Source organism: Lutra lutra, chromosome 17 (assembly GCF_902655055.1).
Source record: "Lutra lutra chromosome 17, mLutLut1.2, whole genome shotgun sequence".
Classification (NCBI taxonomy): Eukaryota; Metazoa; Chordata; class Mammalia; order Carnivora; family Mustelidae; genus Lutra; species Lutra lutra.
The window spans coordinates 2929336-2935335 of record NC_062294.1 but is presented as its reverse complement, the minus strand read 5'-3'; the positions used below and the strand labels follow the sequence as shown (position 1 = coordinate 2935335).

At 48.9% G+C, this 6000-nt stretch overlaps 1 long non-coding RNA gene across 1 annotated transcript in view; it reads right to left on the bottom strand.

Annotated features, from left to right (window-relative positions):
- Positions 1-1794: 1794 nt before the first annotated feature.
- The window catches only part of LOC125089423 (uncharacterized), a 40101-nt gene continuing 35895 nt past the window's right edge, over positions 1795-6000 (bottom strand). The window contains exon 3 of the long non-coding RNA XR_007123946.1: positions 1795-1890. This is a non-coding gene — a long non-coding RNA (uncharacterized LOC125089423). The remainder of the gene's footprint in view (positions 1891-6000) is intronic.

The window sequence follows — 6000 nt, the reverse complement described above, 5'->3', positions numbered from 1 at the left end:
GGCCTGTCCTGGAATTACCCTCACCAGCCAAGCCAGGATTGTGCTGGTCGTCCAGCCCGCGAACCCTTTGTTCTTCCTGAAAGCCTCTTCTTAAATGCGGTCAGAGGGGGATTTAGCTTTGTCCCAGGAGGCATGACGGTTGCCTTCCCCGCTCCCTGGGCACCGGTCACATGAGGCTGGTGTTCTTGACAGAGTCCTTGTGGCATCCTTTGCAGAATTATGTTTTCCGACGCAGGCCCACCCCACCCTCCAACTGCACACATCTGCAGGGCCTCTGAGAACAGGGGCAGCACGGGGTCGGGCAGCGGGGGACCCGGGTTTTCCACGGCTCTGGGATTAAGCGTGAGAGCTCCCACGCATGCTCTGAGAACACCGAGAGCAGGTGGCGCTTTAAATGAGGCTGAGGTGTGCCTGAGGTCAGAGGTCAGAGCTGATAGACCTTCCAGAGTCATGGCCAAAAGGAAGGACGAGAAGCCTGGTGCTCATGAGGCTGGAGATGAGAACAATAATGCCTGTTGCACGGAATTAGTGAAGAACATCAATGACATCATGCCTACGAGTAGCGTATGCAGGGTCTGGCTCACGTCAATCCCTAGCAGTGGCACACCATCCACCCCCAGCCCTGCTGCATGGCCTGAGCACCTTCCCCCTCTGCCCTCTGCATCCCTTCTCACCTCCCCCAAAAGCTTTCTCCAGCACTCGGGGAGCTCTGTTGGTGTACAAGAAGGGCGGCCCAGAAATGCCACGATGTAGTCTGTCCAGGAGGAACCCTTGATTGGCCAGGAGTGGGATCTGGCGGGTGACTTCCCCAGACTGCCCATCCTTCCACAGGACAACTCTGAAGTGTGCTGCGCCTGGTTCCTTGGAGGATGTACTTCTATTGCCTCTTCCCCTTTCCTGACTTACTTCCCCATCAACTGACTTTCGCTTCCTGGGATCCCTCTCAAACAATGTCAATCCTTGTCTCAGGCTCTGCCTTCCGGGGGACCCGCACAGAGACAGCTGCTATGTGGAAGCAGGGAGTCAACATTGGGCAGAGAAATGACAATCTCAAGAATTCAGAGAGTAATGGACAACACTTTAAAAACAAACTAATGGCAGCAAAGAAAACACAAGTTCATGGGCTTAGAGGTTAGCCCACATTTCAGGAGAGCGAGACCCAGAAGAGGTCGCGCTGCTCCTTGTTTCTGGAGAAGGCAGGAACCCCTCCCCAAACACAGTTAGGCTGAGTTGAGCTTGTAGACATAAATGTCGGAGAAAATCTCTGACACCGATCCTTGGGAGATGGCCTTGAGGGTCCTAGGGCTCATTTCTTTATTTGACAAGATCCTTTGGAAACTGCTCCCTGCCTTGGGATTTATTTTTTTATTTTTTATTTTTTTGCCTGTGCTAACTAAACATCCCTCAGTGGGATAAGATTTCATGTCTTCGAGCCCATTTTACTCCTAGTCATATACGCCTTTATTTGGCTTCCTAATTCGTATTATCCAATTATACTTTAACAAAGTTAGTCTTCTCATGTAAAGGAGACCTTTCCCAAATGTGCTTTGGGTGGGAAAATCGTGAAAGACGGCTTTTATATTGAAGGCAAATACCAGAACCCCCTGATTCAATCCGATATCCCTGTTTTACAGAAGAGGAAAACTGAGACCCAGAGTGGCTAAGCGGTCTGCTTTACGTTACGCATCTGGACAACAGAATGGACACTCACACACATTTCAGAGTGAGTTTTCAAGGAAAGGAGGCTGAACGACGGCATGGAAGAATGAGCATTTATTTCTTGCTCATGCATCTCTGAGGTCGGCTGAGACTGGACTAGGTTGGGTACAGGGTGGGCTCAGCTGTGCCAGGCTTGGCTAGGACATGTTTGACTCATGGGCAAAGGCAGGACTGCAAGAAGGAAAACCCAACTGTGTGAGCATATCATGCCTTTGCTGGTGTAATGTCTGCTTAATCTCTCGGCCGGAGCAAGCTGCATGGCCCAGATTAAAGTCAAGCTCCCAGGGCACCTGGGTGGCTCAGTGGGTTAAAGCCTCTGCCTTCGGCTCAGATCATGATCCCAGGGTCCTGGGATAGAGCCCCACATTGGCCCCGTGTGGGGCTCTCTGCTCAGTGGGGAGCCTGCTTCCCCCTCTCTCTCTGCCTGCCGCTCTGCCTACTTGTGATCTCTGTCTGTCAAATACATAAATAAAATCTTTAAAAAAAAATAAAGTCAAGCTCCTTTGGAGGCTGGGGCTCAGGAGGGAATGAACATGTGATAGGCAATGATCTGATCTACCGCGGGGGGGTGAATCTCATGAGTACAGAGGCAGTACATGAGGCACACTTTGCTGGCATAGATCACTGGAGGGTGGTATGCCTTTCTATCCAAAGCTTGACCATGGCTTCCTAATCTAGATTGGCTTCCTCCTTCGCCAGCTTCCTACAGCCATGACGGCTCCCTCTCCCGATGAGAAGTCTGCGGGGACCCTCACGTGGAGCTCCTCTGAGCTCACTGTGTCTTCTTCCCTCTGGATTTTCAGTTTCATACTTTATATCGCTGGTTTTCAGCAATTTCATCCCGATGTGCCTTGGTGTGGGTTTCTTTGTGTTTATCCGACTTTAGTTTCATTCCTCTTCTTGGATGAGTGGGTTTATAGTTTTCATCAAATTTGGAAAAACTTTGGCCATTATTTCTTCAATAAATTTCTCTCTCTCTTCATTTTCTCCTTCTGGGGCTTCAATTACATGCACGTCATTCTGTTTCATGTTGTTTCAGGGAACTGTTTTGGCTTATATGGTCTGCCCTGTCATATGGTATGCCCACAGGTTCCCTGATCTCTTCTTCTGCAGCAGGTAGTCTCTAGAAGCCCACCCAATGGAAATTTCATCTTACAAATGGTGTTCTCCACTCTAAACTTCCTATTCGGTCCTTTCTCATGCCTTCTGATTCTTTCTCCATTACGTTCACGTTTTTCTTTAAATCCTTTAGCGTATTTATGAAAGCAGCTTAAAGTCCTTCCATGCTAATTCTAACATTGCTGTCACTCTTTGGCTCTGTTTCTTTTGACTGATTTTAATTCCAGTTAGAGGTCACATTTTACTGCTTTTCACATGTCTAGTAATTTTTGATTGGAAGCCAAACATTACAAACGCTTGTTATTGAGTTGTTGGATTTGGTTGTCTTCCTTTAAAGAGGGTTGAAATTTATTTTGGCAGGAGGTTAAGTTACTTGAAAGTCAGCTTGATCCTTTTGAGACTTGTCTTTAATCTTTGTTAGGGAAGGTCTAGAGTAGCTTTGCCTCTAGGGTCCCTTTAGCCCTACTGCTAAGGCATAGCCCTTCTGGAATCTCTGCTGAGTGTTCTGGTTTACCCATGGATCCAGAGGACAGCCCAGAGTTAAGAGAACTGGATTCTGATCCAGCCTGCAGACTTGCTCTCTTGTGTTACCCAAATGACCTCACATCTTTTAGTCTTACTTTTCTCATGGGTCAGGTGTAGAATTTGGTCTCAATTAGTGGTTTTCATGCTGGTTTATTCAGTACTTGAGGTTGCATGGAGGTACATGAGCAAACACTATGCTGGGGAGAGGGGAAATAGAAGTTGTAACCAGAACTCCTCACCGAATTTCTATCAAAATGGCTTCATAGTTATTGGCTTCACATACTGAAGTTGTACACAAGCCTTCACAGGAAGAACTGTTGTTAAATGAAAAATCTGGGAAACCACTACATAAATATGTGGGGGGTTACATGTCAGCTCTATGTGACATTAGCAAAATCAGTGTGTGGGTCTGTATTACTTTGAAGATGCAGAAAGCCCTTTTGAGCTTTTTAATATCAAAGAGGTGTTGAGGGTAAGTTCTTCTATGAGCTAAATTAATCCTTTGTATATGAGAAATGTTATGTCGTCTGGAAAATGTAAAATAATCTCGCCGTGAAAACAAACAGCAGTGTACCACTCTCCTATTTCCCTGGACAAATGAGTTTGAACTAATTTTGCATCCATCCCTCGATCTGTAATATCTTTATTGCTGACATTGGTTGATTCTCTCTCAATTCTCGGTCAGGTTGTCTACTCTCAGAGAAGAAATTGCCTGAAGTCATGAGTACGTTAGGAGATCTGGAGCTACTCCGCGCACATCTGTATGAGTAACGTTCAGCCCAACCCAATATCCATGCAGTCATTCAGTAAAACTAGTCTCTGCAGCCCTCTTTTACACCAAAGTCTTAATTTTTAGAGGGTAAAGTATGTTTTGGCATAGACTTCTAGTGAAATTGGGTATAGCTTGGATATTCCCAGTGGAATTTGGTTACAGCCACTTTAAGGGTAACATTAGCCTCTGGGGTTGGAGTATTTGCAATGTAGCATATGAGAAATCTTTCCAAACAAAATACGTGTCTCTTGTAAGAAACCAGGAAGCTTTCATGGACATTCACTTGAATTGATAATGCATGAACAGAAACCGAAGCGTGGTTTGGAGAGGGGGCTCTACGCCAAACATACCAGGTTTCGTATGTGATAAGCGAGGCAGTGGGGTGAGGGGTAGGAACGTGTAAGTCCACCTAGGTTTGTGTCTGTCTCCATTCCTTTCTGCTTAAGTGACCTTCGGTTCTCTGTGCCCATCCACACCCCTCACCCTCACTATTCACGCCATGCCAGTGTCCCACATGCCTGCACTGTGTTTCCTTGCCCAAGGGCTTTGTGCAGCTCTCAGAGCCAGTTCTACCCGCATGTGCAATCAGCCATGTGGGAGAGTCCCTCGGCCAATGATGATGGGAACTGGTGAGTTGATAGGCAAACCCTCAAGTCCCAGGACCCTCAGAACGGGAAGCCCTGGGATGCATGTTCTACATTGCTCCATGGAACTGCCCAGAAGGATTACTCTGCAGGACAACCCCCCCACCCCAGGGCGTAACTTCTTTGACAAGGGCTATGGCGGCCTCCTTGCCTTCCCTGCCTCACGTCCTCACTCCCCTACTGGTGTTTTTGGGATTGCCTCCCGATCATCTACTTGTGTGTGAGTCCTTGCCTCAGGCTCTGCTTGAGACACCCGACCTGAACCGGGATAGAATGACTCCACAGGAGTAAGTCACTGGCAATGTAGTCTGTCCTCCAAACATGTGACCAACTTCTTCCTTCTGACTCTGAGTAGGTCCAGGAGCCCGGAGTGTGCCTAGCTTGTGGGTGGCAATGACAGTCACCCCAGATGCAGGACAAGAAGAGATGTGAAGACACAGTGGGGAAGTGCCTTGGTTTTATGCATCTGTGTCCCCACCAGCCAGCTCACCCTGGATCCCCTGAAGGAGGTCATGTGTACACAGCTTAGACCACAGAGGTGTGAGCTCTGATGCAGAAAGGCCTGGCAGCGGGAGGGGAGGCCGCAGGAGAGCTCAGAGCTGAATTCCAGCGTGCTGGCTCAGGTGGAAGGTGTGGGAGGGGGAGCGAGCTCTGCAAATGAACCATCGCTGACTCTGTCTCCTTCATCTGTCGCCCGAAACAGTGTTATTTCCTCCCTTGAAAATGTCTTCAAGCAATGCAGATAAAACGTGAGTGTTACTTATTATATTACATTCCTTCCCTGCCATCACGCCAGCTTGAGCTACCGAGACTCCGTATGCACTAATGCAGCCTTTGCACCGGCCTCCCCCTCCTCCTGCGTCCACTCCCGCGGACCAGAGCCCGGGGATGCTGCCAAAGCTCGGGCTGCGCCAGCCCGGAGGGAGCCGTGTTATATTCGCTGGTACACGAGCACTTAAAAATAAACCCACCGCCGGCCAGGGAGGGCCTCCTCGGCCAACAGGAGAAGCGCTTAGGTGGAGTGGGTCCCCGGCTGCCCGGCCCCTGCACCCGGGCCTTCCCTGTCACGCCGGGAGGGTCAGCTGGAGGCCCGAGGGACTCTGGGGGTGTGGAGAATTTTCTTAGAGGAGGCCCGGTCCTCCTTGTGGCCAGCGGATTAGAGGAATACGTAGAATTTCCAAATTTAGCATTCAGGAATTGCTTCTTATAAACAAGGGCTGC